Raw genomic sequence first — 9,496 nt, forward strand, 5'->3', positions numbered from 1 at the left:
GCACCGTTGCCTATGTCTTTACATAGGTCACTCTGTGACCCACAGCCAGCTATGAAAAGCGGCACCCCACAGTGACACGTGCCAAACGTGAGTGCAGTTTTGGTTAAACTGGACTGGACTAGAATCAGTCACCTAGTGGGGTGGCTCTGTGATAAGTCACTGTGGAGTCACTTACCTGCCCTTCCACATGGTGACCCACCGAACACCTGCATGCACACAGGTCCGTGTGTGTGTGTGTGTGTGTGTGTGTGTGTGTGTGTGTGTGTGTATCTGTGTATGTGTGTGTGTGTGTGTCTGTGTGTATTGTGTGTGTGTATCTGTATGTGTGTGTATCTGTGTGTATGTGTGTATTGTGTGTGTGTGTATTGTGTGTCTCTGTGTGTGTGTGTATGTATCTGTGTGTATGTGTCTGTGTGTGTGTATTGTGTGTCTCTGTGTGTGTGTGTATGTATCTGTGTGTATGTGTCTGTGTGTGTACATGTATGTGTGTGTGTGTGTACATGTATGTGTGTGTGTATCTGTGTGTATGTGTGTATGTATCTGTGTGTATGTGTGTATTGTGTGTGTGTCTGTGTGTGTGTGTGTTATGTTTATGTATGTATATGTGTGTGTATGTATATGTGTGTGTGTGTGTGTATGTGTCTGTGTGTGTCTCTGTGTGTGTGTGTATGTATCTGTGTGTATGTGTCTGTGTGTGTACATGTATGTGTGTGTGTACATGTATGTGTGTGTATCTGTGTGTATGTGTGTATGTATCTGTGTGTATGTGTGTATTGTGTGTGTGTCTCTGTGTGTGTGTGTGTATTGTGTGTGTGTATGTATGTGTGTGTGTGTCTGTGTGTGTGTGTTATGTTCATGTATGTATGTGTGTGTGTATGTGTCTGTGTGTGTGTGTTATGTGTATGTGTCTGTGTGTGTCTCTGTGTGTGTGTGTTATGTGTATGTATGTGTGTGTGTGTCTGTGTGTGTGTTATGTTTATGTATGTATATGTGTGTGTACGTGTATGTGTGTGTATGTATATGTGTGTGTGTGTGTGTATGTGTGTGTGTGTATGTGTCTGTGTGTGTCTCTGTGTGTGTGTGTCCATGCCATCGCAGGAGGAAGTTCGAGAACAACAGTTAGGAGCTGGCTCTTCTCCCACCACTGATCTCGGGAACTGGATCCAGGTGATGAGGCTTGTACAGTGAGTGCTTTTCCCGACTCAGCCATCTCAGCTCTGTGGGCATATTCTTAAGTCTCTGATCTAGGCGCAGAGAGATGGCTCCGTGGTTAAGAGTGCATATTGCTCTTCCAGAGGACATGGGTTCAGTTCCCAGCATCCATTATGGGGTGGCTGGCTCACAAACCCAACAACCTGCTCTGGCCTCGAGTGTGCATACCCACATATGCGTGTGCGTATGTGCACACGCACACATACCACAATTTTAAAAAAAAAGCTTTTGATAGGTTTTGAATTCTTTTGCATATGATATAAAGAAATGATCCAGCTTCATCCCTTGCACGTGGGTTGCCAGTTTTCCAAGCACAACTTGAAAAGACTGTCCTGCCTCACAGTTTTGACACCTTGGTTGATCATCTCTTGGCCATACATGTTCGATTGATTTGTGGGGTCTTTATTCAGCTGGCCAGTCCGTCTTCCTGCCAGCACCACAGTTGATGACTTTAGCGTTTTAGTTTGTTCTGAAGTGAAGTAGGAGACCTATACTTTATGTTCAGGGTTGTTTTGTTTTGGTTATTTGGGACTCTAAGACTTCATAAGTTTTCAGAACACATTTTCCCATTTCAGTAAAACATGCCCCTGGACTTTTGATTCAGATTGTATTAAATTTGTAGATGGCTTTGGGTAGAATGGACATTTTGGCAAAGACTTCCAATCTATTTCCCAAGTATTTAATTTTTAATTTTGTAAATGAATTTTACTTTTGATTATTGCACAAAAAGTGAAATTAATTTTTCAGGATTTTGTATCCTGCAACTTTACTTGTTGTAGAATATTATTTTAGGGTGTGTTACTTTTGCTTGTGTTGCATTTGTTTAACTCTGTGAAGCTGTGTTACTGTGCCTGTCTAGAACACCTGATGGTCTAACAAAGAACTGGCCGGTAGCAAGGCAGGAGAAAGGATAGGCGGGGCTGGCAGGCAGAGAGAAGAAATAGAAGGAGAAATGTGGGAGGGGAAGAAGAGAGGTAGCCAGAGAAGGAGGAGGACTCCGGGGCCAGCTAGCCACCCACCCACCCAGCTACACAGCAAGCCACAGAGTAAGAGTAAGATTTACAGAAGTAAGAGAACGGGAAAAGCCCAGAGGCAAAAGACAGACGGTTAAGTTAAGGAAAGCTGGCAAGAAACAAAACAAGCTAAGGCCAGGCATTTATAATTAAGTATAAGCCTCCATGTGTGATTTATTTGGGAGCTGGGTGGGGGGCCCCCCAAAAAGAGTAAAATACCAATAACATTTATCCACTCATTTTATCATTTGATTTGTGTATGAAATCAGGGTTCTTGAGTATTAAATCATGTTCTTTGCAAATATAGCGTGAGGGTCAGTCTTGGTTGTCACTGTCCCTGGACTGATATTAAGTGTATGTACCTGTTTCTGTGGAGCGTCCCCTGAGAGATTAGAAGGGAAAGACCCATCCTCAGTGTGAGGCCACTGAGTGGCCCAGAAGAGGCTGAGAATAAAGGGCAGTGCAGTACGCCTGTGCCGTTTCTTCCTTTCTTCCTCCTCTTCCTCCTCTTCCTTTTCTTCCCTTCCTCCTTCCTCCCCTCTCTCTCTTTCTTTCTGTTTTTGTTGTTTTGTTTCGTTTTGGAGACAAGGTTTCTCTGTACAGCTCTGGTTGTCCTCGAACTATGTAGACCGGGACTTGCCTCAAACTCTGAGATCTGCCTACCTCTCCTTCCCCAGTGCTAGGATTAAAGGCGTGGGCCACTACCGCCCTCTTGTGACTTTTCTCTGAGTGTGCCAGTCACTGCTGCTGGGAACCTCTGCTGACTCCAGCTGCTTTGGCCTTTCAAATGTTGATTCAACAGCAGCAAATCCAAACTTTGGGGGTCATATTGGGACTGCTGAAACATCCAGCCTCTTGTAGTCAGCAGCTACCGGCGTTCTCTGCCTCTCCAGTGTGTGTACGGCCATCCTTGGACAACTCAGCTCCTATTATATAAACCATCTATATAGTCACTTATAACACACACACACACACACACACACACATTGATTCTATTCTTCTACAGAACTCTGCCTGATACGTATGTTGATGCCAAGAAGTGGGACTATTACTGAGATAAACGTGACCATGTGGTTTGTGGGTCTTCGGGACTCGTTTGCAAGATTGTGGAAGAGTGGAGCTTTAGGCTCCAGAATCCCAGAATGCTACAAACAGATCTTAATGAGTCATTCTGGTAGCTGTACAGAAGATATGAATGCTGATAGAGACACAGAGAGTAAAGGCCGGGCTCATGTGAAGTCGGAGGAAAAGGAGCACTCTGCCAGAAGGTAGACTACAGGCCATTCACATGGTGGTCTGACAAAGAATCTCTGTTCTGCTCATATCCTGAAATTTTAAAATGAGACCAAATTCAAAATTTTAGTTTTTCCTAGGAAATTTTTAGCATAGCACAACATCTAAGTGGTGTCACTGCTGTTAGGTAGATTCACAGTGAGAGAAAGGAGAAAGGTGGAAATGTACAGTGACCGAAGTCATGAGTGGGATAAAAGTTGTGAGCAGTGCCGGACTGAGAAAGCGGCTGTAACGGTAAAGAGACTGATTGATACAACCCAAGAGAAACCACGCCAGTGCACAGGACAGTAGGAAAGGTACGGGGAAGGCAAAGCTCTGCCCATTGAGCTCCGGGATATTAGAACACAAACTCATTTGCAGAGGACCTGGGTTCACTTCCCAGCACTCAGTTACAATTATCTGTAGCTCCAAGGGATCTGGCGCCCTCTTCTGGTCCCTACAGGTCTCTTCTGGTCTCTACCAAGCACATAACAGTGCACAGACGTACATGCTGGCAAAATACCCGTATACGTAAAAATAAAATAATTTTAAAAAGTGTAAAAAAAGGGGAAGTGTGACTGGACGGAGAGACCTTCCAAGGGCACCTGCTTTAGCAGGGCCACTAGAGAAGTACTTTTCCAGGATTGGCCTGGAAGACACATAACAGTCGCTGAGGTGGCACTTTCGAGCAGTGCAGATCCTTCAGACACACAAAATGCAAGGGTTATGGGATCATGGAGGCTTTCACCAAGGTTTCAGAAAGCTGCTGAGGCCAAGGAAGGCGTAGCAGGGTCAGATTCCCTGCACTGTTGTGTGACGCTGTGACAGGGAAGCCCAAGAAGCAGTAGGGATGCTAGTGTGGAGGGGATGGTAGTTGGAGAAGGCCGTAGTGACCAAGCGACACGCAAGAGGGAGGTCACAGTTGATGCAGGCACGTCGACCCCTAGCCCTTCGGAACCCGGATGACACCATCATGAGTTCCAGATGCAGGACACCATCATGAGTTCCAGATGCAGGACACCATCATGAGTTCCAGATGCAGGACACGAAGCTTCAGGGGTCACTGTTTACCCGACTGGGTTTCAGTTTTGCTTTGGTCTAAACCTTCCCTGCTATGCTCCTCCCTTTTAGAACGGGAATGTTTCATCGGTGCCATGACACACTGTAAGTAACTTGTTTTTTGCATTGTTTGGACTTTGCAGGGACTCACAGTTAAGAGACTGTCTAGAATCACAGAAGAGCGCTTCCAGGCTTCCGTCCTGAACTAGAAACCAGTGGCTCTCCAAGAACCTCCCAGGTTTTTGGTGCCAAATTGGCACTGCCAAGGCACCTAGCTTTGTGGACTGAGCAACCATGGGGTTGCCCCACTGAGAGACAGCTACTGTGGGATTTATTCCTGCTGCTGAGGCACCAAGCCGTAAGGACTGAGCAACAGCTAGTTCCTCAGCCTCCAGGTGTGATTCAGCTGTTACTATTTTAACATAAGCTGATTTAACAAATTATTTTATGGTTTTTTCCCCCATCACATTGGTCCTGTTCCTATAGAGAACCCTGACTAATACAACAATTTTAGTTCCCTTGAAAATAGTTGAGATATCTAAATTCTTTAGTTTTTAAAATAACAAAAGCATTTCTCTAAAACTCCAATACTAATTTTTGACTTTGTAAGAAAATTAACTGTTAAATAGAAATTCAACAAGACAAATGCAACCATTTGTTTCGAAAGCTAAAATTCTACCCAGTTTTTATGACTAAGAATACCTCATTTGCAACTAAAATCATGCTAAGACATTAATTTCTAAATACATAAGCCCATCCCTCCAGATTGATGGCTCACAACCATGAAATGGGCAAGGCAAACCAAGCCAGATCTGCAGAGACTCTAGACACCCGAAGGGAAACCAGCATAGAGGTCTCCCAGCATGCATCAGGTCACCAAGCAGAACCCAGGGAGTGGCCAGTGAGTTTCAGAGCTCTCTGTGACTCACAGGAAGACAGTAGTCCCAGACTCTGTAGTGAAACACACCCATCACCTACTTGATAGTATGAGAAGCATGGGGCTGCAAGCTCATAGACCCCACTGTAAACATTTAACATTCACCAGTGTCCCCTGAGTTCCAAGGACTAACCAAGCCCTGTTTGTAGGCCACGTTTGCTACACTCTGCCCATCCAAAGATGTAAAACAGACTACAGAGGACCAACCTGTGGGAAGCTGGCAGTGGGCGCCATATTCTTGTTCCTATACTAGATACTTCCTAAAAAAAAAAAAAAAGTCATTTTATGAAATGCTGGCTTTTCTTATTTGGTTTCGTTTGGTTTTTGTTTGTGTATTCCAGATAGGTTTTATGCAGCACAGGCTGGCCTTGAATTCATAATCCTGTCTCAGCCTCTCAAGTCCAGCCAGTCACTTAGATTTGCTCAGATAGGAAGCTCCCTGGAGTTGCCACACCCACAAAAAGTTGGGCCTGGCTATGATGTCTGTCTGCTGCTGATTTCCTGCTGGACGGCTGGCTTATGTCACGGCCATTGTTCCTATTCACAGCTAGCATCTCCACACATGGCCACAAGGAGAATGCAGACCTCAGAGGTTGTCCTGCTGATTTCACTTGAACCCAAGCGAGGTCATAGCAGTTATGTCTTGCCCCAGTGGCCTCATGCTGCCTCTCACTGTGAAGACACACTGGGCTTGGTGGCTTGCCACAATGCCACATGCGGATGCACTTCTCTTTTGAACCCAGGAGCAGTTGGAGGAAGGTGATGTCAGACATGGTAGCTATGGAGTCTCAAGTGTGGGGACTGGGTGCTTCACCCTTCAAGGTCTCCTTCCCTGGATGTGGTGAGATTTTTCCAACTTCTAGAATAATTTTTATGTATACGCACCATAAAAACCAGTATATCTAAGGAGAAATAAAATGGTCTCATTGCACTGGATCAGCCCAGAGGGTGCGGTCAGAACCCTGCCTGGTGCAGGGTAATGCCTGGTCTGGAGGGAATCCTACATGTAGGATGCAGGACTCAGCAGAGGCAGATGGGACTGCTGGAGAGTCTAGAACACCATACCTTCCACACACAGCCACAGGGAGAACACAGAAGCAGGTATGTGCACTACAGAGGCAGCCCAGCCTGACCCAGCTCTGTGCAAAGCCTTCTGGGTTATGGTGATGAGGAGACTGTGGGGCCATGTCTCAAGAAGTGCTGGGAAGGCCGGGTGGTGGTGGCGCATGCCTTTAATCCCAGCACTCAGGAGGCAGAGCCAGGCGGATCTCTGTGAGTTCGAGGCCAGCCTGGGCTACCAAGTGAGTTCCAGGAAAGGCGCAAAGCTACACAGAGAAACCCTGTCTCGAAAAACCAAAAAAAAAGAAGTGCTGGGAACCTGTAACCTCTTCATTCATTCGCTTAATTGTTTAAGTGACTAATGTCACATTTAAATAAATACCCCAAGTTATAAACACATTGCACTTAGTATTTTCTGTGCTCTTTTCTGGGATACGTTTAGTATATTCCAGAAAAAAAAAAAGCAGGAAAAAGTCACCCCCGTATCCCTACACCTCCGTGTGTCACTTGCCGTGTGTCCGGTGTTGTTTTCCGCTCACTGCGGGTCTGATATACGTAGGGGCTCTCGGTTCCAACCGTGATGCGTCCACATCGGAGCAGAATGTGAGGAAGAACGCAGCAGCAACAGGTAAGCAGGCTGCAGTGGGAGGAGCTCGTGTTTTAACGATAAGCTGCAGTAAGATCAGTAAAGTAACTCCTCACCAGCATTTTTCCTTCTGGTCTCAGGCCTCTGTGTAGCAGAGAAGTAAGAGTTTAGGCTGGCGACACCAACAGATGGACCCTGTCGTCCTCAGGCCCTGCGGCTCTGTTCCCTCTTCTGTGGATGACCCGCCTGCTGCGGCCATAGTGTCAGCCTTGTCAATCAAGGAGGACCAGCCCCTGGTGGATGTCAGCTACGGGGAGGAACTTCTGATAAGCTGACGATGTAGTCTACACAGACGAGGGGGATGTGCTGTCAGGGTTGCCCTGACTGATGCAGGCTTTCCGTAAATGTGATGCCGGGCAGTAATTCACACAATTTATGTCTCCTTTCCCAACAGAACTGGAAAGACCATAAACCAGAGCAGTAGACAAAACTCCTCCCTGCAATGAAACTGAAAGGGATCCCTGTGATGCCAGGGGAAGGCTCAGCACCAGACCCCTTCAGTTAGGAAGAAGCCTTCCTTGCGCACATGGGTGCCGAACCGTGACCTTGCAATGGACGATCTTCCCTGGCAAGCGTTTCCCCAGCATCCACATTTCTGGGCTTCTCTTTAGAAGCCTGAGGAGAGAGTACCTATAGGCCTGTTCCTTCTGTCCCCAGTGGGAGCCAGGAAGGATGGGAAGGTCATGAAGACAGGCTGCCCACGGACTGAACATATGCTCTGCTGTGAAAGTCTACCAGGGATTCCCCACACCTTTACTATAGCACAGTGTCAGAGAAAACATCCAAGGCGAAAAGCCAAACAAAACTAAACCATGAGTTCTTAGTTATTACACAGAGGCTGGCAGGTATGGCTGTATCCTCCCAGACCACAAGGTCCCGGCCATAGCGGTTAGTAGTTAGTGGACAAAGCCATTGGTTATTGTCAACACTAATTTATGATGAAAGCCAGGGAACACTCACAGCTTTAGCAGCCTTAGGTACCGCTTCCTCCATGCAGGCTTGTATATGCCTCCTCTTCCCAGCTCTGGGACCTCAGGCCAGGGCTGGAGAAGGGGTCTCTGAGCCCCACTGCATGCTCCTTCTGCTGCACTTACTAACACAGCTACCAACCGGTAGTTTATATGCTGTTTCCCTGTTAGATAACAATGTCAGCATCTTCTCCCCTCTCAGCATGCTCAGTAACGGAGTAGCATGTTCCATTTGAATGATACATTGGCCTGGCTCTGAGTGAGCCTCCCTGACGGTTACTGTATCTTAAGACCGATGCCAGAGGGAGGAAGGGGCTCATCCTACTCCTGGACACTCCAAGAAATCCCAGACGCAAGAGCCAGCAGCCTCGTCATTGAAATAAGGACACCTGCTGGGTCACCCTACAGGAGTCATTTACCCGAAAGGAATAAAGCATGCTTCCCCTGACCAGCACTTCCGGGGTTGTACATGGGAACCCTGGAACTGACCCTTGAGCTGAGTCTGAAATAGCCTGGGTAGGAATGAGTTCAAGTAGGTGGACTGGTGGGCCGGGGCCAGGCATGTGAGGTGTGGGCATCACTTCACACCCTCACATTAAAGTGAATTTGGGGAGTTCTTCCTCAAAACCTGAGAAGAAGCCATCTTTCCATCAACATTGTCTCCTGGTGATTCAGGCAATCGAATCCCAGGTGTTGAATGGCCGAGACAGCCAGAGAGCCAGGAGTAAAGTCAACAGAGCCAGCTGGGAGCCTCCTGGGACCACTGAGGCAACCCTCTGAGTACAAGCCTCCCAGCAAGGCTGCAATGAGTCTCTAGGACCAGGTAAACGGTGAATGGCAGAGGTGCTGGCCTAAGAGAAACAGGGAAGCTCAAAACCTCACTTCTTCCCCACAGCATCTATAGCCAAGAAAGGGGCAGGGGTCTGCGGGAGCCCCCATGGGGTCCAGTCCTTATGGGCATTCATTTTTTTTTTTTTTCTTGAGACAGGGTTTCTCTATGTAGCCCTGGCTGTCTTGGAACTCAGTGTGTAGACCAGGCTGGACTGGAACTCAGAGATCTGCCTGCCTCTGCCTCCCAAGTGCTGAGATTAAAGGTGTGCGCCACCACTGCCCGGTCCTTGTTCATGTATTAAACAGAGAGCAGGTAAGTGAAGGAAAAAGTAGGGCAAACTATCTCTGGTATGTTCATGTTTCTCGGATGCAGGCCAAGGTATCAAGTTGCTTAGGGGTTTACTTAACTCATTAACCAAGGGCAGCAGCCCAGAAGCAGCCCAGGGCACCCAGTGCCCATCACCCTCCAGGAAACAGCCTAATAGTGTTAGCTCAAACA

This window comes from Peromyscus eremicus, chromosome 17 (assembly GCF_949786415.1).
Source record: "Peromyscus eremicus chromosome 17, PerEre_H2_v1, whole genome shotgun sequence".
NCBI classification, from domain to species: Eukaryota; Metazoa; Chordata; class Mammalia; order Rodentia; family Cricetidae; genus Peromyscus; species Peromyscus eremicus.